General features: G+C 44.7%; 1 protein-coding gene across 2 annotated transcripts in view; it reads left to right on the top strand.

Annotated features, from left to right (window-relative positions):
• Positions 1-26,873, top strand: part of MIS18BP1 (MIS18 binding protein 1) — a 197,536-nt gene that overhangs the window by 1,080 nt on the left and 169,583 nt on the right. The window lies entirely within an intron of this gene.

Below are 26,873 nucleotides of genomic sequence, written 5' to 3'. Positions count from 1 at the left end.
GCAATCCCCTAGCGCTTAGCGCTAAACGGATTGCTCTAACGCAATGAGAACCTAGCCTAATATTGTCTACCTTGAGATAGTTTATAAACCCTCCTCTCACACATCCAGTAACCTAGCAACCACAGAATGCAGAGTAAGTGGACATGCTGGCTGGGGCATATCTTAAGGTACCGTCACACTCAGCAACTTTGCAACGAGAACGACAACGATCCGTGACGTTGCAGCGTCCTGGATAGCGATCTCGTTGTGTTTGACACGCAGCAGCGATCAGGATCCCGCTGTGATATCGCTGGTCGGAGCTAGAAGTCCAGAACTTTATTTGGTCGCTAGATCGGCATGTATCGTCATGTTTGACATCAAAAGCAACGACGCCTGCAACGTTTTACATGGAGCGAGAACAATAAGCGAGTCGCCGTTACGTCACTGGATCGCTCCTGCATCGTTCTGCTGTTACAGTGTTTGACGTCACTACAGCGACGCTCCAGCGATCTAGTTTAGGTCGGATCGTTCTCTATATCGTTGGAGCGTCGCTTAGTGTGACGGTACCTTACTGAAGTCAAGCTGCAACACCAGGCTCTCCCATCATCACTTTGGTAAGAATTACGAATAACGGTTTTAAGCTCCGTTTTTTTTATTGGAAAAAGTTCATATTAGTGACAGAAAGTTACTTTCCCAGTTTCATTAAGATCTTTTTAGGGATTCAGTCTTTATGCGCCATATTCTTCCATACCTATGCCTAGTGTGTTATCACGGTTGGAAACGGAAAAACAGTTTTGAGCTCCGTTTTTTTTATTGGAATATGTTCATATTAGTACAACAACGTTATCTTCCAAGTTTCATTAGGATCTTTTTAGGGATTCAGTATATGCGCCATATTCTGCCGTACCTATGCCTACAGTGTTATCACGGTTGGAAACGGAAAAACGGTTTTGAGCTCCGTTTTTTTTATTAGAATATGTTCATATTAGTACAACAACGTTATCATCCAAGTTTCATTAGGATCTTTTTAAGGATTCAGTCTTTATGTGCCGCCATATTCTGCCATACCTATGCCTAGTGTGTTATCACGGTTGGAAACGGAAAAACGGTTTTGAGCTCCGTTTTTTTATTGGAATTAGTTCATATTAGTACAACAACGTTATCTTCCAAGTTTCATTAGGATCTTTTTAGGGATTCAGTCTTTATGCGCCATATTCTGCCATGCCTATGCCTATGGTAGTTTTTTTTCTAAAGTTGAATTTTTTTAATGTATTCTTTCCACTTCACTCTATTTAAAAATAAATTAGCGGAGGTTAAACTTTAATTGCATTTTCAACAAGGCAAACCCATACATTTCTATATAGTAACTTTAAATTTGAAATAAACACTGAATCCCTAAGAAGATCTTGATGAAACTTTGAAAATAAGTTTGTCATGAATATGAACTTTTTCCAGCAAGAAAAACAGAGCTTAAAAATGTAATTCTGTTTTCAACAATGTTAATTCATACATTCCTATATAATAACTTTACATTTCAAATAAACAGTGAATCCCTAAGTATATCTTTATCGAAAAATTTTGCCTTAAGGTACCTTCACACATAACGATATCGTTAAGGATATCGTTGCAACGTCACGCTTTTTGTGACGTAGCAACGATCCCGCTAACGATCTCATTATTGTTTGACAGCGACCAACGATCAGGCCCCTGCTGGGAGATCGTTGGTCGTTGGGGAATGATCAGGACCTTTTTTTGGTCACTGATCACCCGCTGTCATCGCTGGATCGGCGTGTGTGGCGACGATCCAGCGATGTGTTTACTTGTAACCAGGGTAAATATCGGGTTACTAAGCGCAGGGCCACTATGGGGGCCAGAAAAATACGGATTACACACGGACCAACAGTGTGACTTGCGAGAAATACGCAGCGGTGTTCTATCAAAAAGCCGGAAATTAAGTGCAGTGTACAGTAAAATCACACTGACAGGTTAGAATACAATAGCTAAAATAAATGTCTACACATAGTATTGGTGTAATATATATATATATATATATATATATATATATATATATATATATATATATATATATATATATATATATATATATAGACACAAACACATACTAGATGGTGGCCTGATTCTAACGCATCGGGTATTCTAGAATATGCATGTCCACGTAGTATATTGCCCAGCCACGTACTATATTCGCCAGGCCACGTAGTATATTGCACAGCGACGTAGTCTACAGCACAGAGCCATGTAGTATATTGCCCAGCTATGTAGTATATTGCCCAGCCAGGTTTGTCACATTTAAAAAAATAAAAAATAAATATATACTCACCTTTCTGAGGGCCCCTTGTAGTCCACGGCAGCTTCCGGTCCCAGGGTTGGTATGAGCGCAGGACCTGTGATGACGTTGCGGTCACATGACTGTGACGTCATGGCAGGTCCTTCTCCCATACCATCTTACAGATGTGCCTTTTCTGGGGTGGCTAGGGGCAGATGTTTTTAGCCACGGGGGGCCAATAACCATGGACCCTCTCCAGGCTATTAATATCTGCCCTCAGTCACTGGCTTTACCATTCTGGCGGAGAAAATTGCGCGGGAGCCCACGCCAATTTTTTCTGCGATTTAACCCTTTAATTTAATAGCTAGAGCACCCAAATTTTGCACATACACACTACTAACATTAGTAGTGTGGAATATGCTAAAAAAAGGGATATGAGTTGGTTTACTGTATGTAAACCATGTCTCATATCATGTCGGGTTTGGGAAGGAGAATTGAAGAGCCGGCAATTGAATTACCGGCTTTAAAGCTATCTCGTGCTGGATGAAATATTAATATATATACATATATGTTTATACATATTAGTCCAAAAAGGTGAATACGGAACACATTCACAATATCAATACCTCAAAAGAACCTAGTAGATGTATAAACCAGGCTATAGAATGTTTTTGTTCAAAACTAGAAAATTTTATTGACATAAATAGAATAAAATATACACACACAGTAATAAAACAGGATGCCTCCAATCCAAACACCAGCACTGAGAGTGTTAACAGGTATGTAGCCAATAATAATTTAACTTTAAGACAAAATATATAAGGAGCATTTCCATTATAGTCATGTGACTAATATTTTGTAGCTACAATGAATGTCTATGATTGAGTAGGGTGCTGGGGAGAGATTGCTATACTCTGGTACTACTAAGGCTGTATAAAATACTAAAGAAAGCCTATTGCATATGTATATGTTGTTTTATTATAATTCTGACTACCATGCCTTGCATGTATATGTTCCCAGAGCATATACACCTCACTAACAGGGTATAAATGCATGCAAATAACAAAAGTACAACATCATTACGATAAATAGTCAGGGAACCCTATAACCGATGGTATCCAGATACTATTACCCTAATTAGTAAAGGCTGAATGCACTCCAAACCCCAGCAGTAACCTAATCAGATTTCATAGTTACCTCTAAACACTCACTGTGCCGGAAAGTACCCCTACGCGCATTTCGATAAGCTGCTTCTTCCAGGGGCGTGTGTTTAGTATTTTTATACAGCCTTAGGCCGGCTTCACACTTGCGAGTTTTACGGACGTAAGAGCGCAGAAACTACGTCCGTAAAACTCGCAAAAAATACGGCACAATTATTCTCTATGCCTCTGCTCCTATCTGCCGTATTTTACTGATCAGTATTATACGGCTTTCTACGGCCGTACAAAATCGCAGCATGCTGCGTTTGTCACCGTACTGCGCAAGAAATACGCCAATGAAAGTCTATGGAAGCGTGAAAAATACGGATTACACACGGACAAGCAGTGTGACTTGCGAGAAATACGCAGCGCTGTTAGAGAGAAAAGCCGGCAATTCAGTGCGGTGTACAGTAAAATCACACTGACAGCTTACAGTAGAACAGGTAGAATAAATGTGTACACATAGAATAGGTATATATATATATATATGTCAGTGAGACACATATATGTATATATATTAATATTTATTCCAGCGCTATACAGCTTGAAAGCCGGTAATTCAATTACCGGCTTTTTCTTTCTCCTTCCTAAAACCCGACATGATTTGAGACATGGTTTACATACAGTAAACCATGTCTTCTCTCCATTTTTTTTGCAGATTCCACACTACTAATGTCAGTAGTGTGTATCTGCAAAATTTGGCCGTTCTAGCTCTTAAAATAAAGGGTTAAATGGCGGAAAAAATTGGCGTGGGCTCCCGCGCAATTTTCTCCGCCAGAGTAGTAAAGCCAGTGACTGAGGGCAGATATTAATAGCCTGGAGAGGGTCCATGGTTATTGGCCCCCCCCTGGCTAAAAATATCTGCCCCCAGCCACCCCAGAAAAGGCACATCTGGAAGATGCGCCTATTCTGGCACTTGGCCACTCTCTTCCCATTCCCGTGTAGCGGTGGGATATGGGGTAATGAAGGGTTAATGCCACCTTGCTATTGTAAGGTGACATTAAGCCTAATTAATAATGGAGAGGCGTCAATTATGACACCTATCCATTATTAATCCAATTGTAGTAAAGGGTTAAATAAAACACAAACACATTATTTAAAATTATTTTAATGAAATAAAAACAATGGTTGTTGGAGTATTTTATTCTACGCCCAATCCAATCACTGAAGACCCTCGTTCTGTGAAAGAAAAAACATAATAAACCAACAATATACTTACCCTCCGCAGATCTGTAACGTCCAACTATGTAAATCCTTCTGAAGGGGTTAAAACATTTTGCAGCAAGGAGCTTTGCTAATGCACGCTGCTCCTCGCTGCAAAACCCCGGGGAATGAGTCTAAATATAGATCAATGAGCTATATTTAGCTTCATTTGCGGTGAGGCGCCCTCTGCTGGATGTTCATAGATCGTGGGAACTTACCTAGAAAGCTCCCAGGCAACATTTTTTCAAACTGAGTGTTTTTGGTTTCACTATTCTCTTTTGTGTCTTCAGGTTTCTTGGTGGTGTGTGAACATGATCATACAGACTTGTTCACTGTGCAAGTAGCCCATGTGTTCCTGTTTCCATAATTGTTCTCTTGTGTCTACAAGACTGGGGAGTTCCACCACTCCTCTTGGGCTATCTGCACAAAAGCTGTTCTACCCTGTATGCACACATGGATTTTTCCTCTCTGAACCCTGTTCACACAGGTTATATACAGATGATCAGGTTTTTAAATACATCAGATAGGGATTGCATACATTAGTTAGGACTGCTCTGATAAGGGTATACCGTGAAGATTGGTAGAGCAGCTTAGTATACATTTTTTGCAAAAAACGTATCAACCAAATACCCTGTTTTTTACATCTTTCACTAGCACTTGCGGATTACTGCAACATTTTTTCAAACTGAGTGTTTTTGGTTTCACTATTCTCTTTTGTGTCTTCAGGTTTCTTGGTGGTGTGTGAACATGATCATACAGACTTGTTCACTGTGCAAGTAGCCCATGTGTTCCTGTTTCCATATATATATATATATATATATATATATATATATATATATATATATATATATACTAGATGGCAGCCCGATTCTAAAGAATCGGGAGTCTAGAATCCATATATACTTTATTTATTCAAATGTAAGAATAATACAATTAATAAATAATAGTAAGAAAGAACAAAAAATGGCTGCACTCACCAGCTCTTGACAATTCTTGTTATTTAAGAAATTGCTGGGCAATAATGGACAATGTCCTTATGTGGCAAATAATAGAGCAATATACCCAATGTGGCAAAGAAGAGGTTAATAAACGGCAGTCTCTCAGTATAACAGTCAGTGAATAATAGGCAGTATATGGAGAAAACACCAAACAAAAGTTCAAAATTGGTGTGAAAATGTCACTGAACCACTTCACAACTAAATATATATAGTTTTGGTAAATGGTATTATCATTTTTTTGACGAAATTCGGCAGGAGCTTGAAGAGCAACGTCACTGGGCCCGCCTCCACGCAGTAGAAACTTGCTGTGAGGTAAAAATTCAAAAATCACACCAAAATGGCGGGCGGAGTGTGTCACAATACGGCACGTTTCTGATTGGTCGCTCGCAGCAGGCGGCAACCAATCAGACACTGGACACTGTTGACGTCACTTATCTCCGGACATTAGCTCCGGACATTAGCTCCGGACATTAGCTCCGGACATTAGCTCCGGACATTAGCTCCGGACATTAGCTCCGGACAGGAAGTTGGCACAAATTGCAGGAAGTAGTATTCTAGGCAATTATATATTAGATATATATATATCAGTGTGTATATATATATATATATATTATTTTTTTTTTTTTTTTTTTTGGGACACATGGATCATTTCTATAGCGGTATGTTGGTTTTGCAAGCCTGCGAGAAAACCACGCAGTACGGATGCCATACGGATTACATACGGAGGATGCCATGCGCAAAAAACGCTGACACACCCTGCCTACGGAGGAGCTACGGACCACTATTTTCGGGACATTTCAGCGTATTACGGACGTAATATACGGACCGTATTTTCATAAGCTGAGTGTGAAGCCGGCCTTAGTAGTACCAGAGTATAGCAATCTCTCCCCAGCACCCTACTCGATCATAGACATTCTTTGTAGCCACAAAATATTAGTCACATGACTATTATGGAAATGTTCCTTATATATTTTGTCTTAAAGTTAAATTATTATTGGCTACATACCTGTTAACACTCTCAGTGCTGGTGTTTGGATTGGAGGCATCCTGTTTTATTACTGTGTGTGTATATTTTATTCTATTTATGTCAATAAAATTTTCTAGTTTTGAACAAAAACATTCTATAGCCTGGTTTATACATCTACTAGGTTCTTTTGAGGTATATACATATATGTGTCTCACTGACATATATATATATATATATATATATATATATATATATATATATATATATATATATATATATATATATATATATATATATATATATAATTGTCTAAGGGTCACTTCCGTCTGTCTGTCCTTCTGTCACGGTTATTCATTCGCTGATTGGTCTTGCAAGCTGCCTGTCATGGCCGCCGCAACCAATCAGCGACTGGCACAGTCCAGGAGAAAATGGCCGCTCCTTACTCCCCGCAGTCAGTGCCTGTCGCCCGCATACTCCCCTCTGGTCACCGCTAACACAGGGTTAATGCTGGCGGTAACGGACCGTGTTATGCCGCGGGTAACACACTCTGTTACCGCCGCTATTAAGCCTGTGTGTCCCCAACTTTTTACTATTGACGCTGCCTATGCGGCATCAATAGTAAAACATGTAATGTTAAAAATAATAATAATAATAATAATTAAAAAAAAACTTCTATACTCACCCTCCGTAGTCGCTCGCGCCGGCCGCCTTCTTCCGTTGCAGGTTCCGGTAGCAAAGATGGTATGGGAGAAGGACCTGCTATGACGTCACGGTCATGTGACTGCGACGTCATCACAGGCCCTGCGCTAGAAAGTCCTGCCATGACGTCAGTCATGTGACCGCAACGTCATCACAGGCCCTGCGCTCATACCACTGCTGGGACCCAAAGCTGCCGTGGACTACAAGGGGCCCTCAGAAAGGTGAGTATATATTTATTTTTTATTTTTTAAAATGTGACAAACCTGGCTGGGCAATATACTACGTAGCTGGGCAATATACTACGTGACTGGCCAATATACTACATGGCTCTGTGCTGTATACTACGTCGCTGTGCAATATACTACGTGGGCTGTGCAATATACTACGTGGGCTGTGCAATATACTATGTGGGCTGGGCAATATACTACGTGGGCTGGGCAATATACTACGTGGCTGGCCAATATACTACGTGGACATGCATATTCTAGAATACCCGATGCGTTAGAATCGGGCCACCATCGTGTGTATATATATATATATATATATATATATATATATATATATATATATATATATATACCTATTCTATGTGTAGACATTTATTCTACCTATTCTATTGTAAGCTGTCAGTGCGATTTTACTGTACACCGCACTGAATTTCCGGCTTTTCGATAGGACACCGCTGCGTATTTCTCGCAAGTCACACTGCTGGTCCGTGTGTAATCCGTATTTTTCTGACCCCCATAGACTTTCATTGGCGTATTTTTTGCGCAATACGGTGACAAACGCAGCATGCTCTGATTTTCTACGGCCGTAGAACACCGTATAATACGGATCAGTAAAATACGGCTGATAGGAGCTGGGCCATAGAGAAGCATTGTACCGTATGCAATCCGTATTTTCTGCACCTCTCATACGTCCGTAAAACACGCTAGTGTGAGGCCGGCCTAAGGCAAAATTTTTCGATAAAGATCTACTTAGGGATTCACTGTTTATTTGAAACTAGCTGAAGAGCCCATCGTTGCCTGGGCATAGTACATATCTGTGGTTAGTTAGAGCACCTCACTTCTCTTAGGCTACGTTCACATTTGCGTTGCGCGCCGGCGACGCAACGCACGACGCACAAAAACGCGCGCAAAAACGCTGCGTTTTGCGACGCGTGCGTAGTTTTTTGACGAAAATCGGACGCACGAAAAATGCAACTTGTTGCATTTTCTTGCGTCCGACGCTAGCGTCGGAAACGACGCACGTGTCGAAAAACGCGACCAAAAAAACGCACGCGTCCCCTATGTTAAACATAGGGGCGCGTCGCCGACGCAACAGCGACGCACATTAGCGTAACGCTAATGTGAACGTAGCCTTATTTTCCCATCATGCCTCTCATTTTCCCAATCACATCTCTCATTTTCTCCCTCACACCTCTCATTCCCCCCTAACACTTGTCATTTCGACCTCACATCTGTCATTTTCCGATCACTCCACTATTTTCCCTCACTCCTCTCATTTTGCACTCACACCTTTTCATTTTCATCTCAGTATATACATGTTTGTCATCTCCCTTATATATAGTATACACCTGTATGTCATCTCCTGTATATAGTATATACCTGTATGTCATCTCCCCTGTATATAGTATATACCTGTATGTCATCTCCTCCTATATATAGTATTTACCTGTATGTCATCTCCTTCTATATATAGTATATACCTGTATGTCATCTCCTCCTGTATATAGTATATATCTGTGTGTCATCTCCTCCTGTATATAGTATGTAGCTGTATGTCATCTCCTCTATATAGTATATACCTGTGGGTCATCTCTCCTGTATATAGTATATATCTGTGTGTCATCTCCTCCTGTATATAGTATATACCTGTGTCATCTCCTGTATTAGACCTCGTTCACATGTTATTTGCTCAGTATTTTTACCTCAGTATTTGTAAGATAAATTGGCAGCCTGATAAATCCCCAGCCAACAGGTAGCCCTCCCTCTGGCAGTATATATTAGCTCACACATACACATAATAGACAGGTCATGTGACTGACAGCTGCCGGATTTCCTATATGGAACATTTGTTGCTCTTGTAGTTTGTCTGCTTATTAATCAGATTTTTATTTTTGAAGGATAATACCAGATTTGTGTGTGTTTTAAGGCGAGTTTCGTTTGTCAAGTTGTGTGTGTTGAGTTGCGTGTGGCGACATGCATGTAGCGACTTTTGTGAGATGAGTTTTGTGTGGCTACATGCGTGAAGCAACTTTCTCAGTCGCCCATGACAGCACTACCAGAGAGAGGGGATCCGCCCTTCAGGGACAGGAAACCTACAGGATAAAAGGGCGGTACCTCTCCCCTGCATCAGTTTGGTTTCCTGTCCCTGACGGGGAACCTTCTCGGACGGTACCTGGCATGGACGACCGGAAGACTAACCTGGCGAAGATCCGGAACCGGCCAGTCCGAGTTCTGGCGGCGGGGAGGCCCCTGCCTCGGCTGGTCCGGTATCCGAGGCCGCCATGACTTCGACCGAGGGGTCCGGAAGCGTGAGCGGGGGGAAGCGCCGCCGCCACTCCGGATAGGAGTTGGAGCGCTCCAGCACACTGCCGCAGGACGCCAGGATCCAAGATGGCGCCGCACCGGAAGTAGTGGAGGAACTTCCGGTTCGGGGGCAGTGAGGTAAATGGCTACACCAGGATGGCGCTGCCCCGGAACCGGAATCCTTCATTTATTCGGACTCCCATGACAGCACTACGAGAGAGGGGATCCGCCCTTCAGGAACAGGAAACCTACAGATACAAAAGGGTGGTACCTCTCCCCATGCATCAGTTGGTTTCCTGTTCCTGGAGGGACAGGATCCTACAGATTTCATCTCGTAAGGAGCCCAGGCCGGCCGGTCGAATCTGGTAGCGGGGGGGGGGGGTCTCCTACCTCGACCGGTGCGGAAAGTCCTGGAGACGCCACGGTGGTCCAGGCTGGACTGCACGTCAGTGGCGTTGGCAGCAGGGAGCAGGGTCCGGAGGATTCCTTGTCTCCGGAAGCCGGCGTTGGTATGTTTCATTTCCCCCCCCTGGGTCAGGCGGCGGCGGTGAGGTGCGGTGGTACAGTTGCGGCGTCGGAAGTGGAGCGCCGTCCGGAGCACTGCTGGGCATTCCCGGCGTCCTGCATCGCTCACTGAGCGTTTCCAGATCGCTGGGGCGCCGGGGGGTGGAGCCGGCAGGCGCTTCCGGTTTGCGGGGGGCTGCGTATGCGCGGTCTTTTCCAAAATGGCGGCGCCCATGGTCCGGTCGCCGGTTTCTTCTGCATTACCACCGCTAATATCCCAGCTGCAGCCTGATCATCAGGAACCAATGGGGAACACGCCAGGTGGCCTGCTGACCGGAATACAGGGGATATAAGCAGGTGTTGGCGATAGAACCCTGCTTTTGGCCACAGTCTCATCATGGCAGATGATGGTGAGCAGCAGCCTCAGCTTCTGGATAAAGTGCGGCAGGAAGCCGTGGGAAAGGAGCATATCAGAAGTGACCAGTCCAGCCGTAAAAGCTCGTCCAGGCAAGGATCTAGAGCTTCGACTGGCAAGGAGCCCCCTCGTGTTCCGGTACCTTTTTCTTTGGCGTACACTGGTAAGTGATCTACGTGAATGTTCACTCAGTGACGCGGGCCCCTTATACTTTGTCATTCTAGGGGAAGAGAAGTGCAAAGTCGAAACATAAGGAGTGTGCCCTATGTGAAGTTCCTTTACCAGATTCCTACCCTAAAAAATTGTGTGCCTCCTGTATACAACAGACGGTGAGGTCTACAGGAGTGGAGGGGTTGAGTGACATCAGGCTAGATAGATGGTATCTCCCTTATTGTCCTCCCCTAGGTAGCGGAAGAATCTGCTTCTACGGCTAGTCTAAAGGAGATGATCCGTATGGAAGTTAAGGAATCCCTGCGGTCTTTGTCCCAGGCGGGAAGTTCAAAACAAAGAGCTTCGGTGATCTCAGACTCTTCGGAGGAAGATAAAGAGGAGGGTTCTTATGGCTCGATTCTCTCTTCCTCGTCATCAGAAGAGGACTCTGGCCGATTCTGTCTGCCTCTAGACCGGGTGGATAAACTAGTCAAGTCGGTCAGAGGCACGATGGGCCTAGAAGAGCCTAAGACTCAGCCTTCCCGTCAGGAGCTAATGTTCAGCGGCTTGGAACACAAGAAACGCAGATCTTTCCCGGTGAATGATAAAATTCAAGACCTGATTCTCCGGGAATGGAAAAAACCGGAGAAGAAAGGTTCTTTGCCACCGGCTTTAAAGCGCAGGTATCCCTTTGAAGATGCGGCTGTGGATACCTGGGACAAGGCCCCTAAATTAGATGCTGCGGTGGCGAAAGCATCTAAGAAAGCAGCATTACCTTTCGAGGACATGGGTTCCCTTAAAGACCCCCTTGACAGGAAGGCGGATACCTTCCTTAAAGGTACCTGGGAGATGGCAGCCGGATCTTTGAGACCAGCAGTGGCTGCGACTTGTACAGCCAGATCCCTGATGGTCTGGCTGGAACAGTTGGAATCCCAGCTTAAAGAAGGCGCTTCCAGGAATTCTATTCTAGGTGCGCTTCCAGTGATTCAGGATGCTGCGGCTTTCCTGTCGGATGCATCGGTGGACTCGGTCAGAATGGCAGCCAGAGCAGCAGGACTCTCCAACGCGGCTCGTAGAGCCTTATGGTTGAAGTGTTGGTCGGGGGATATCCAGTCAAGATCCAAGTTATGCGCTATCCCATGTAAAGGGGAATATCTCTTTGGGCCAACTTTGGATGAGCTGCTCGAAAAGGCTGGGGATGATAAGAAAAAATTCCCTAATTTGTCATCAGCTTCTTACCGGCGTCCATTCAACAGGAGGAGATTTGGTCGTGGAAGGAAGCGCGCGTCCTCACCCTCTAGAGAAAATTTTAGATGGGAGGATAGACGCAGGAAAGGTACGGGTTACATGTTTCGCCGTTCCTCAAAAGAACGTAAGAAACCAGACCAATGACTAGCAATCCCTGTGGGAGGGAGATTGTCAACCTTCTCTTCTGCATGGACTAACATCACGAATAGTGACTGGGTCCGAGGTATTATATCGGAAGGCCTAAAATTGGAATTTGTTCACTGGCCTCGGGATAAATTTATGCTAACCCCCTTGCGTTCCTCCACTATTGAGCAGACGGCCCTAGAGTCAGAGGTCATGACTTTATGCCGTAAAAATGTACTGATTGAGGTTCCGGAGTCAGAAAGAGGAAGAGGATTCTACTCTCCTCTTTTTCTGATTCAAAAACCAGACAAGTCGTTCAGGACTATTATCAATCTCAAATCCCTTAATGAATACCTGGTTAATACCACGTTTAAAATGGAGTCAATCAGTTCTGCAATAAAGATGTTGTTTAAACACTGCTTCATGGTAGTTGTGGACTTAAAGGATGCATACTATCATGTTCCTATCCACGAAAACTTTCAGAGGTTTCTACGTGTGGCGGTGTCTATGGGAGGTATTGTTCGTCATTTTCAATTTAGAGCCCTTCCCTTCGGCCTCTCAGCGTCTCCCCGGGTATTTACTAAAGTAGTTGCGGAGGTTATGGCGCACTTACGTGAATCCGATATCCTCATTGTCCCGTATCTGGATGATTTCCTAATAGTGGGGGACTCAGTAGACCATTGCCTGGCTCAGGTTAAAACAGCTATATTTAAACTGGAAAATCTGGGCTGGATCGTAAATTACGATAAGTCCCGTTTGCAACCCCTAAAGACCCAGAGGTTCCTAGGGCTGCTGTTAAATTCCGAGTCTCAACAATGCTGTCTTCCACCTGATAAATTACTTCATATCCAACAACAGGTGTTAAAAGCAATTAATAAACCATCCATGACCCTTAGACAGGCTATGTCTTTGTTAGGTTCCCTAACTTCCTGTATCCCCGCCGTCCGTTGGGCCCAATTCCACTCCAGGCCTTTACAGTTTGATGTACTACATTATGATAGAGTCTTACAGGGTTCCTTGCAGGGTCAGATGACATTGAGTTCAGGGGTTCTTGCATCTCTTAGATGGTGGCTAGAGGAAGACAATCTGTCAGCAGTTCCCTGGGTGACTCAGGTGACTCGGGTAATCACAACAGACGCCAGCCCCACGGGGTGGGGGGCACACATGGGTGACGTTGTAGTCCAGGGTCTATGGGACTCCCAGACATCGGCCTCTTCCAATCAGAAGGAGTTAATGGCAATTGAATTCTCAATTAAGGAACTCCTTGTGTATCTACAGGGTCACCATGTCAAAATCCTCTCCGACAATCAGGTGGCAGTTGCCTACGTGAATCACCAAGGTGGAACACGCTCCGAGTCCCTGATGGAAATAGCGGACCGCCTGCTCCAGATAGCGGAAAACCATTTTCTATCTTTAACAGCAGTACATATAAAAGGGAAGGAAAATATAAGGGCGGACTTAAGTCGAAACACCTTAAGACAAGGAGAATGGTCTCTGAACACAAAGATCTTCAACCAGATTGTTCGCAGGTGGGGTCATCCAGAGGTGGACTTATTTGCCAACAAGGACAACAGGAAAGTGAAAAAATTCTGTTCCTTAAATCCCAGGGAATATCCGCTGGCAGTGGATGCCTTCCTGATCAGATGGGATTTCCGGTTGGCTTATGCGTTTCCCCCGCTAAACCTGTTGTCTCTGGTGGTCAGAAAGATAAGGGAGGATCAAGCGAGAATCATACTGATCGCTCCGTTCTGGCCCCGAAGGGCTTGGTTCTCCTGGCTCAGGACCATGTTGGTGGAAGACCCCTGGGTACTGCCGGACATTCCGGACTTACTTCATCAAGGTCCGATCAACCATCCACAAGTGAAGGGTCTCCATTTGACGGCATGGTCTTTGAGAGGTCACTGTTAAAAAACAGAGGATTTTCTCCAAATCTCATTGATACCCTTATGAAGAGTAGAAAACTCATAACAACTAAAATCTACTCTAGAACTTGGAGGAAGTTTCTGGCCTCTTCAAATTTTAATATCGAAGAGGGTTTACCAATTAACCAGATTCTAGAATTCCTGCAGAGGGGGCTAGAGCTAAATCTATCCACAAGTACTCTAAAAGTACAAGTCTCAGCCCTGGGGGCTCTATTTTCTTGTAACATTGCTGGTAATTATTGGGTATCAAGGTTCATCAAAGCAGCTAGTAGATCCAGACCTATACACAGGAATAGGTCAATGCCTTGGGATCTCAACCTAGTCCTCTCAGCCTTGACTAAAGAACCGTTTGAGCCCTTACATTCAGCCTCACTTAAATTACTATCCCTCAAAACAGCATTCTTGGTGGCAATTACATCTGCTCGTAGGGTAGGAGACATACAGGCTCTTTCTAGGCTCTCCCCCTATACAGAGTTTCTACAGGACAGAGTAGTCCTCAGACCAGATCCAGCTTATTTACCTAAAGTGGTCTCAGATTTTCATAGATCTCAGGAGATAGTTCTACCATCATTTCTCCCTAATCCTTCTAATTCCAAAGAGGAGTTACTCCATACGTTAGATGTTAGGAGATGTCTCTTAGAATATATATCAGTCACTGATGCTTGGAAGAGAGAGGAGGCGTTGTTTCTATCCTTCCAAGGTCCCAGGAAAGGTCTTAGAGTGTCAAAGTGCACGTTAGCAAAGTGGATAAGGGAGGCTATCTCTCTGGCTTATACTGCAGGTGGAGGTCCTGTTCCGCAGAATCTGAGGGCACATTCCACTCGGGCCATGGCTGCATCCTGGGCTGAGAGATCTGGAGTCTCCATCGACCAGATATGTAAGGCGGCTACGTGGTCATCCCCTTCCACCTTTTTCAAACACTATAGGTTGGACTTGGGGTTCTCTTCTGATCTCACCTTCGGGTTAAGGGTGCTGCAGGCTATAGTCCCTCCCTAAGGTAGTTTACATCTCTGTAATTCTCTCGTAGTGCTGTCATGGGAGTCCGAATAAAGCATTAAGCTACTTACTGGTAGCGGCATTTTTCGGAGGCCCATGACAGCACCCTTAGTTCCCTCCCTATTCACGTGGGGGTTGCACTTCCTATAGTGTATATATAATGAGATAGATAGATCTCACGTGTAGTATATAGTTCAATATGATGGATTATTTTTGTACATAAACTGTATATAATGTATATTTGTGTGCTACTAACCGCGGTAGTCCTCTCAGGCTCTAATATACAACTGATGCATGGGGAGAGGTACCGCCCTTTTGTATCTGTAGGTTTCCTGTTCCTGAAGGGCGGATCCCCTCTCTCGTAGTGCTGTCATGGGCCTCCGAAAAATGCCGCTACCAGTAAGTAGCTTAATGCTTTCCGGGTCGTCTGGCTGCGCGCGCATGCGCAGTGGCTAGAAATGGAAAAAAAAACAAAAACAAAAAAAAAAAAAAAAAATGCTTCCCCCAAACAGTGCAGCCACAGGGGGAGGGGACCAAGCGCCACCCTTTAAAAAGAAGGTGCACTTGACAGACCCTTGCTGCATGCTGTTCCAAGATGGAAGACAGCGATCAGCAGCTCCAGCCGCCGCCACCGCAGCAGCAGCGCCATCGTCAGCGCCAGAAACCAGATGCCCAGGGGAAAAGAACTTCTGCAAGCAACCGAAGTTCCCGATCCAGTAGCCATTCCACACCATGTAGTTCCAGTGCGGTAAACCTGCGGCCGGCCACGGATCATACGCCTCAGGATCCTACCCCTCCTCCAGAACCGGTACCTGTGGCTGCGTCAGATTGGTGAGTGATCTTCGTGAAAGCTCATTTTTGTAATTGGGGTTCCCCTTCTCCCTTATCTTAGGCAAGGAAGAGAACGGGGAAGATGAAAAATAGAACATGCCCCTTATGTGAGAAAGCATTACCACAGTCCTGGGAGAAGAAATTATGCGACTCCTGTATTGAGCGAGTCCTCTGTGAGGAGACCCCGAACTTCGCCTCTGAGTTACGCTCTGTAATTAAAGCGGAGGTTGAGACGGTGTTTAACTCCCTTAAAAGCGACAGGAGATCTACTAAGAAATCAGCTCCTGATAGAAATTCCGACTCTTCTAGCTCCGAGAGTAAAAACTCGGATACGCAAGATTCATCCCCCTCCTCTTCAGACAGTGAAAGTGGGGGTCGTCATTGCTTCCCCCTAGATGAGGTTGACGGCCTTGTAAAGGCTGTAAGATCGACGATGGGGGTGTTAGATCCTCGTCCTGATAAAACGGTACAGGACATTATGTTTGGTGGTCTTTCCCAAAAAAAGCGTAAGGTATTTCCCCTTAATGAAAATATTCAAACGTTAATTAAGAAGGAGTGGGAGAAACCTGAGAGAAAAAATGCATCGGTTCCCTCTATTAAAAGGAAATACCCCTTTGAAGAAGCAGCTTCGGTCTCGTGGGATAAAGCCCCCAAACTCGATGTTGCGGTAGCTAAGGCCTCAAAAAAGTTCGCATTACCATTCGAGGATATGGGAACCTTGAAAGACCCTCTTGACAAAAGAGCAGATACCTTTCTTAAAGGGGCCTGGGAGTCAGCCGGAGGATGCTTAAGGCCAACTATAGCAGCGGCATGTACGTCGCGTTCCTTAATGATTTGGGTCGACAACTTAGAGAAACAGATTAGAGATGGGGTCCCTAGGAATAAAATTTTAGACTCCATCCCTATGATTAGAGGAGCCGCGGCATTCTTGGCAGACTCTTCAGCTGACTCCATCAAATTAGCATCTAAATCAGCAGCTCTCTCAAATGCGGCACGTAGAACCCTATGGTTAAAAAGCTGGCCGGGGGATTTACAAACTAAACACAAACTGTGTTCAATCCCCTGTGAAGGTAAATTCCTCTTTGGAGAGACTTTGGACGACATCCTGCAAAAAGCAGGTGATAAAAAGAAAGGTTTTCCCATCCTGGCCCCAACATATAATAAACGGCCCTTTCGGAACAGAAAATTTTTTAGAAGAAGACCACCTAGGGAGCAAAACCGATGGGATGACGGAAGGAGGAAAGACAGAGGTTTCCTCTTTGGTAACTCCCCTCGAGATAGAAACCCCCCCCCCCCCAAGTGACGTCTTCCCCAGGGTGGGAGGGAGATTGACTCAATTCCTCCCGGCCTGGGAGAAAATTTCGACCAGCCCTTGGATATTAAAATTAATAGGAGAAGGGCTTCGCATAGAATTTTTATCCCTACCCCCACGGAATTATGTGGTAACACCGCTGAGATCATCTCAACAACAAGAAGCTCTAGAACTAGAAATTGTAAAACTAGTAAACAAGGCTGTCATCCAAGAAGTCCCCCCTCTGGAGAGAGGGAAGGGATTCTACTCTCCATTGTTCCTGGTTCCCAAACCGGACGGAACCTTTCGAACTATAATAAACTTACGGAAGTTGAATACCTATGTAAAAAACTACAGATTCAAAATGGAGTCAATAAAATCAACGATAAAAAATCTGTTTCCCAACTGTTTTATGATAGTTCTAGATCTCAGCGACGCATATTATCACGTCCCCATCCACAAGACCTCTCAGAAATTCCTCAGACTGGCAGTAGGCATAAAAGGACAGACCAGGGAATACCAATACAGGGCTCTTCCCTTTGGCATATCAATTGCTCCCCGCATCTTCACAAAGTTGATAGCGGAGATGATGGCACATCTGAGAGAGGAAGGCGTCTTGATTATTCCATATCTAGACGATTTTCTGATTGTGAGCAACTCGGCCGAACTCTGCCGTCAACAATGCGACAGAGTCATAGACACCTTAACAAAACTGGGCTGGCTGGTGAACCTCCAAAAATCAAAACTGGAACCAACCAAGGTTCAAGAATTCTTGGGTCTCATCCTGGACTCAAGTTCTCAGGTTTGTTACCTACCAGACAAGAAAAAACAAAACATAATCCACCTAGTGTCACAAGCGCGTGCAAACCCTACCATGACTCTAAGGAAGGCAATGTCATTACTGGGGTCCCTCTCGGCCTGTCTCCCAGCGGTTCAGTGGGCACAGCTCCACACAAGGACACTTCAGTGGGATATTTTAAGGAACCAAAAAATACTAGGAGGACAGTTAGAAAATCGAATGACTCTAAGTTTACCCACTATTCATTCCCTGGGCTGGTGGCTGAATCCCAACAACTTATCAAAAGGGATTCCCTGGGTGATAGAGGCGTCTCAGATAGTTACCACAGACGCAAGTCCCACAGGGTGGGGGGCTCACCTAGACGACAGAGTCACTCAGGGGATATGGACAATTCAGGAGCTCAGATCTTCCTCAAATCAAAAAGAGTTGAGGGCTGTGAATCACGCACTACTGTACTTCCTAGACCAACTGCAAGGCCATCATGTCCGAGTATTCTCGGACAACAAAGTAGTAGTAGCTTACTTAAACCACCAGGGGGGTACCAGGTCTCAATCATTAATGGAAACCACCTTCGAAGTTTTCAGCCTGGTACAAAACAACTTCCTGTCCCCATCAGCCCTACATATAAAGGGGGTGGAAAACCAAAAAGCGGACTTTCTGAGTCGTACCCTACTAAAGCAGGGGGAGTGGTCTCTAAATCAGGGCATATTCAACAAAATCACAGATCTATGGGGGATCCCTGTAATAGACCTCTTTGCCAATATGCACAACAAGAAAGTGGAAACTTTCTGTTCCCTAGATCCCAGGGGGAATCCTCAGGCTGTGGATGCATTCACAATACCCTGGACACAGACCCTAACATATGCATTTCCCCCTACTATTCTCATTCCAGCAGTTCTGAGAAAGATCAGGCAGGACAAATCCAGACTCATCTTGATAGCCCCCTTCTGGCCCAAGAGAGCCTGGTTTTCATGGCTGAGGATGTTATCAATCACCGATCCCTGGGTGCTTCCGGACCTCCTGTCTCAGGGACCGGTGTTCCACCCTCAATCAGAAAATCTCCATCTGACAGCGTGGCTTTTGAGAGGTCACTATTGAGGGAAAGAGGGTTTTCTGACAAGCTAGTGTCTACACTAATGAAAAGTAGAAAACCTGTGACCACAAAAATATACGGCAAAACATGGAAAAAATTTTTGTCCTCCTCTGGGGTAAAATTGCAAGATGGTGTTCCAGTATCTGAAATACTAGAATTTCTACAGAAGGGCTTAGACTTAGGCCTTTCGGTAAGTACCTTAAAGGTACAGATAGCAGCTCTAGGAGCTTTATACTGTGAGAATATAGCAGCCAACCCTTGGGTTATACGGTTTATCAGAGCAGCCGCAAGGTCTAAACCACTAACTATAAGTAGGTTACCAACCTGGGATCTGAACTTAGTCCTGTCAGCCTTAACAGACTCCCCGTTTGAGCCCATAGAATCGGTACCCCTTAAAATTCTTTCTCTTAAAACGGCCCTCCTAATAGCCCTGACCTCGGCCCGTAGGATAAGTGACCTCCAAGCCCTGTCTGTAAACCCTCCATTTACACAAATTCTGGATGATAAAGTTATATTAAAAACAGACCCTTCCTATCTACCGAAAGTTGCGTCAACATTCCATAGATCCCAAGAAATAATCCTTCCTTCTTTCTGTCAAAACCCTAAAAATAAGAAGGAAGAGAAATTCCATACACTAGATGTTAAAAGGTGCCTGGTCCGATACATAAAAATCACCCAGCAGTATAGGAAGGAAGGGTTTCTTTTTATCTGCTTCCAGGGACCCAGGAAAGGACTCAAAGCTTCTAAGGGCACTATAGCTCGATGGGTCACAGACGCAATAGCTTTGGCGTACTCATCCTCCGGGAACGCCATTCCGCAAGGACTGAAGGCACATTCTACAAGGGCTATGGCGACCTCCTGGGCCGAAAGGTCAGAGGTACCATTAGATCAGATCTGTAAGGCGGCCACCTGGTCATCACCTTCAACCTTCTTCAGACACTACCGCTTAGACCTAGCCTCTTCGTCTGACCTAACCTTCGGGATTAGGGTTCTGCAGGCTGTGGTACCTCCCTAAGCAATGATCTCTGTAATTCTCTCTGGTAGTGCTGTCATGGGCGACTGAGAAAAGTGTAGTTACTCACCGATAACGGTGTTTCTCAGAGCCCATGACAGCACCTGCTTATTCCCCCCCCTCATCACGTGTGCGGTGAGCACATTATTTGTGTGAAGTGGTATTTTACATATAGACACGGTGTTCACTGTTAAGCATTATGATTAAATTGCGTATTTTTTGTGTTGTTGTGACTAACCTGGAGGACCTCCGATGCTCTGTAAACAAAACTGATGCAGGGGAGAGGTACCGCCCTTTAATCCTGTAGGTTTCCTGTCCCTGAAGGGCGGATCCCCTCTCTCTGGTAGTGCTGTCATGGGCTCTGAGAAACACCGTTATCGGTGAGTAACTACACTTTTTTGTGTGTCAAGTTGCATGTGACAGGTTAGTGTAGCAAGTTGTGTGCAGCAAGTTTTGCGCATGGTGAGTTTTGCGCGTGGCGAGTTTTATGTGTGGTGCCTTTTGAGTAAGTGCAAGTTTTGTGTGAGGCAACTTTTGCATGTGTTGCAACTTTTGTGCATGTGGCAATTTTTCCATGTGTGCAAGTTTTGCGTGTGGCGAGTTTTCCATGAGGTGAGTTTTGAACTTGTGGCGAGTTTTGCGTGAGCCTAGTTTTTGCATGTGGCGAGTTTTGAGCTGCGACTTTTGTGTTTCGACTTTTATGTGGCGAGGTTGGTGTATGTGTGGTGAAATGTGTGCTGAGGTTAATGTGTTCAAGCATGTGGTAGTGTGTGGCGCATTTTGTGTGTGTGTTCATATCCCCGTGTGTGGTGAGTATCCCATGTCGGGGCCCCACCTTAGCAACTGTACGGTATATACTCTTTTGCGCCATCGCTCTCATTCTTTAAGTCCCCTTTGTTCACATCTGGCAGCTGTCAATTTGCCTCCAACACTTTTCCTTTCACTTTTCCCCATTATGTAGATAGGGGCAAAATTGTTTGGTGAATTGGAAAGCGCGGGGTTAAAATTTCACCTCACAACATAGCCTATGACGCTCTCTGGGTCCATACTGTGATATAGAAGATGCTAAGCACAGCCTAAATAGGGGAGGTGCACAGTCATAGGTGCCCAAACCTGAACGTATACAATATAAAGTGACTAGCACACTCCAGGGTGTTGTGATGCAAAAAAGTGGGGATTTATTACATACAGTAAATCACAAACGTTTCGGTCGATACTGGACCTTCATCAGTGTGCTACAAAAAAGGAATTCTATACGGAACAAAAAACAATAAATGTGTTGTACATATGAAAGACAAAAACAAAACAGAAACAAAAGTATATACATCACGGAGACACAGGTCATAAAATGAGGAGAGAGAACAATGACCCTGGAGGACATTCAACTTGCGTGGATACAGGTGTATATATCTATCTATCCATACATAATTCTTTAAATCATAGGCTGCAAGTTCTAACATGGAAAAGCCGTTGGTACGCTGAGGACATAGGTCCAAGAGGGAGTGTGAGAGGACTACTTTGTGGAACACGAGCGGTGAAGTGATATGCCGAGGGGAGAGTTGGTGTACAGTGAACACATACCTAGGTATAATTGTATACTTGTATGGCCCCAAAAACAATAGAATACTCGGATTTGCATCTAGAGATGAGAAAACGGGGTTACGGTCACAGACACTAATGGTGCCGAGTGTGTGTGGAGCTAAATAAGGCTACCTACCAATCAGACATGCTGAAAAAAAAGCAACAAGCCGGGAAGAAACAGAACCAGGCTGGTCTGTGGAGTAATGGCAAAATAATAATGGAAATGTAAGACAAGATGCTATTATGTGTACATGGAGAGTAATAAGGAGGGGTACATACCAACTGACGGTGAGTCAGAATAATGGGTGGCGCTGAGGCTTAAAAGAGCTGTCTGTAGGAGGAGGGTAAAAATCTATTGTTAATGTACTACTACAGAAACCATGTAAATTGTACCGCCATAAGTTGCAGAGTGACGCTGAGAGACTTACCAGTACGCCGGGACACTAGGGATAAATGCGGTATCCACCGCTAATAGAGTGTGTGCAGGGATCGCCGGCATGGCCCTTTATATAGTGGGGGAGAGCGCATAGTGTGTGCTGTGTGAGCTGGCAAGACACAGGAAGGGGCGGGGCGGTGACGACATGGGAGTCAGCTGACTAATGGGGGCGGTGATCTGAGCGTTCCACTGACAAAAAAAAAAAAAAATAATATTAGAGGTGTATTCCAGCTGCTGGGATGAGGTGTTAGCTGACCGCAGAGGGCGGTGATGTGAGCGTTCCACAAATGGAGGTGCATTACAGTTGAGAGGAGCAGTGAATAGCCGTGCATTAGTGGTGGCCGAAAGGTGTCACAAAACGGCAGTGGAGAAGTGAAGTCAGAGTGGGCGATTCTGTGAAAAAGAGCAAAGATAATTACTATGCTATATTGAACACATTTAGCAGCAGACATGATAACTACATTGGAATATACCAAACGTGCAATATTGATACCGATATAGATGCAAACCAAGGGGTTATACAGGTAAAAAAACCGGGTTATATTACAGACCTGGAGAATAGGAATAACAATAATTATTGTTAGCAAAAAACTCACAGTGAGTTGCGGGGGTGAAAAGGACAACCCCTTAATTATGGGATATACAAGACCCAAAGATACTATACCATAGCATAATGGTTGCATGATAAAAAAAGGTGCACTTAGGTATAAACCTGATGAAAGAAACCATATGGGGCCACTAAAGATAGAGGTACTCCTGTCAAGGAAACAGAACTGCAGGTTATAAATAATATGATAACAAAATGTAGAATCATAAGGCAACGATAGCACATTGATGTTACAGATGATCAGAAATTGGATTTTTAATTTCAAATGAAGGACTTTAGTTCGTAATCCCTATTGAGACCTTTGGGACTTAAGGTGTTAAGCTCGTGTATCCAATAAGCCTCCCTACGCTTCAGTATAGTAACTCTGTCTCCCCCACAGCGAGGTGGTGTGACCTGTTCGATTATTTGAAATCTGAGTTGGGACAGGTTGTGGCCTTTCTCTATGAAATGAGACGGTAATGGGAGCATGAGATTTTTGCACCGAATGGTGGACTTCTGTTTAGATATACGTGATTTTACTGACTGAGTGGTCTCGCCCACATATAAAAGACCACAGGGGCATTTGATTAAATAGACTGCGTAATTAGTATCACAGGTAAAAAAGTTGTTGATTGGGTATCTCTTTCCTGTGTGTGGGTGATGTATGGTATTGCCCCGCAGTACGTTGTTGCATTGATTGCAACTCAGGCACGGGAAGGTACCCGTTTTGGGGTTGGCTAGAAAACGCTGAGTTGGGTCAGAGTGTGTGGGGCCAATGTCTGCACGGACTAGGTTATCCTTGATATTACGCGGTCTTTTAAAGCATGGGAGAAAAGGATGTTGAAATTCTTGGATCGTGGGGTATGCTTCTTGAAGAATATGCCAATGTTGGCGAATGGTTCTGTGTAGTTTATAAGCTGCAGGATGGTACTGGTGTACAAATGGGATCCGTGACGTAGCGGATATCCTGTCTCTGGTAGTACTGTTGGCCTGGGCGGTGTCAAGGATACGTGGTGGATAACCCCTTTCACGGAATTTTGACCTCATCTCAGTTGTTCTAAGGTCTTTGGTGGCAGGGTCTGAGACTATTTTTGATACCCTGTTTAGTTGTGATTTGGGAATAGATTTTATCATGTTTTTGGGGTGGAAACTACTGTAATGCAACAGACTGTTGTGGTCTGTAGGTTTTGAGTATAAATCTGTTGACAAATTCCCATTATCATCTTTGATGACCAATGTATCGAGGAAACTGATTTGGTGAGTGTCATGTCATCGTGAAATCCAATCCGGGCCACGAGGTCCTAAGAACTTGAAAAAAGGCTTGTAGGGTTCTAAGATCACCCCCCAGACACAGAAGACATCATCTATATAGCGCTTCCATGTCAATGCATGGCTACGAAAGAGATCTTGAGTGTATATAGATGTGTCTTCGTAATGGACCATGTAGGCATTGGCATATGGAGGTGCCACGTTCGAGCCCATGGCCGAGCCCTTTATTTGGAGATAGTAGGTGTCTTCGAACAAGAAAAAGTTATTATTCAGAACGATAGACAGGAGCTCACAACACAGGTCAGAAAGATCGGGGTTCATGTGATTAGTGGTGAGTAGCCAGCGGACAGATTGTATGCCATTTGTATGGGGTATGGACGTGTACAAGTCCTTCACGTCAAAGGATACTAGATGGGCGTCAGGAGGGACATGGGATATGTTCCTAACAGTTTCCAGAAAGGCACCCGTGTCAAGAAGGAAGGAAGTGGTGTTCCTAATGAGGGGTGTCAAGATCTTTTCTAAGTAGATAGAAATGGGAGCCAAGATCGAATCAGTAGATGCCACAATGGGTCTACCAGGTGGATTAAGTAAACACTTGTGGATCTTGGGTAGGATGTAAATTACTGGTGTAATCGGATGTTTCTTAGTCAAAAAAGGCCCGAGTTTTGCAATCTAGGATGCCCCGGGTTTGAAACCCGTCTAGAGTTGTGCGGATGACATCTTGGATGGTTTGAGTGGGATTATAGGAAAGTTTTTTGTATGTGGTAGTGTCGCTGAGTTGGCGGTACACTTCATTCTTATAGAGGGTTTTGTCCATTACCACTATGGCCCCACCCTTATCTGCTGGCTTGATAATGATGTCCTTCTCTTGTTTTAAGGATGTTAATGCCTGTCTCTCAGTAACGGAAAGATTTGAAGGGTAGTGGATCCTACCTCTATCCGTGTCGTTCCTCAGTTTTTGAAAAGATTTGTCTACAAATTGGATGAAGGTCTCAAGGGGATGTGACCCTTTTGGTGGCTGATATGTGCTCTTATCACGTAGCCCAAGGCTAGCTGCAGTAATCCCTATAGGTGCCGTGGCTTGTAGGTTAGGGGGTGTTGCATGGTCTGTATCAGCAAAGTGTAACTTGAGTCTTAAGGATCTGTAGAACTTCTGCAGATCCATATCCATTTGGAACGTGTTGTGTTTGTAACTCGGACAAAATGAGAGCCCTTTCTGTAAGGCGCTGTGTTCAGCTACCCCTAGAGTTTTGGAGGAAATATTTACGACTAACGGTTGTGTACCTGAGATCGTGTCACTCTCGCAAAGTCCATGTTTCTGGGTCCTGTGAAGCCCCCGTCTGGTCCTCTTCTTTTGCCTTGTCGTTTCTGTCGGCCTAAAAAACGACCCGGATACGGGTATCTGCCAGGTCGCTCTGGATCCGAATCTGACATAGTGTAGTCCACTGATGAATCACCGCCCTCTGCGGTCAGCTAACACCTCATCCCAGCAGCTGGAATACACCTCTAATATATTTTTTTTTTTTTGTGTCAGTGGAACGCTCAGATCACCGCCCCCATTAGTCAGCTGACTCCCATGTCGTCACCGCCCCGCCCCGCCCCTTCCTGTGTCTTGCCAGCTCACACAGCACACACTATGTGCTCTGCCCCACTATATAAAGGGCCATGCCGGCGATCCCTGCACACACTCTGTTAGCGGTGGATACCGCATTTATCCCTAGTGTCCCGGGGTACTGGTAAGTCTCTCAGCGTCACTCTGCAACTTATGGCGGTACAATTTACATGGTTTCTGTAGTAGTACATTAACAATAGATTTTTACCCTCCTCCTACAGACAGCTCTTTTAATCAATGTGCTATCGTTGCCTTATGATTCTACATTTTGTTATCATATTATTTATAACCTGCAGTTCTGTTTCCTTGACAGGAGTACCTCTATCTTTAGTGGCCCCATATGGTTTCTTTCATCAGGTTTATACCTAAGTGCACCTTTTTTTATCATGCAACCATTATGCTATGGTATAGTATCTTTGGGTCTTGTATATCCCATAATTAAGGGGTTGTCCTTTTCACCCCCGCAACTCACTGTGAGTTTTTTGCTAACAATAATTATTGTTATTCCTATTCTCCAGGTCTGTAATATAACCCGGTTTTTTTACCTGTATAACCCCTTGGTTTGCATCTATATCGGTATCAATATTGCACGTTTGGTATATTCCAATGTAGTTATCATGTCTGCTGCTAAATGTGTTCAATATAGCATAGTAATTATCTTTGCTCTTTTTCACAGAATCGCCCACTCTGACTTCACTTCTCCACTGCCGTTTTGTGACACCTTTCGGCCACCACTAATGCACGGCTATTCACTGCTCCTCTCAACTGTAATGCACCTCCATTTGTGGAACGCTCACATCACCGCCCTCTGCGGTCAGCTAACACCTCATCCCAGCAGCTGGAATACACCTCTAATATTATTTTTTTTTTTTTTTGTCAGTGGAACGCTCAGATCACCGCCCCCATTAGTCAGCTGACTCCCATGTCGTCACCGCCCCGCCCCTTCCTGTGTCTTGCCAGCTCACACAGCACACACTATGCGCTCTCCCCCACTATATAAAGGGCCATGCCGGCGATCCCTGCACACACTCTATTAGCGGTGGATACCGCATTTATCCCTAGTGTCCCGGCGTACTGGTAAGTCTCTCAGCGTCACTCTGCAACTTATGGCGGTACAATTTACATGGTTTCTGTAGTAGTAC

This window comes from Ranitomeya imitator, chromosome 1 (genome assembly GCF_032444005.1).
Source record: "Ranitomeya imitator isolate aRanImi1 chromosome 1, aRanImi1.pri, whole genome shotgun sequence".
NCBI classification, from domain to species: Eukaryota; Metazoa; Chordata; class Amphibia; order Anura; family Dendrobatidae; genus Ranitomeya; species Ranitomeya imitator.
The sequence above is the reverse complement of the archived record's forward strand: the minus strand, read 5'-3'. Positions and strand labels throughout refer to the sequence as shown.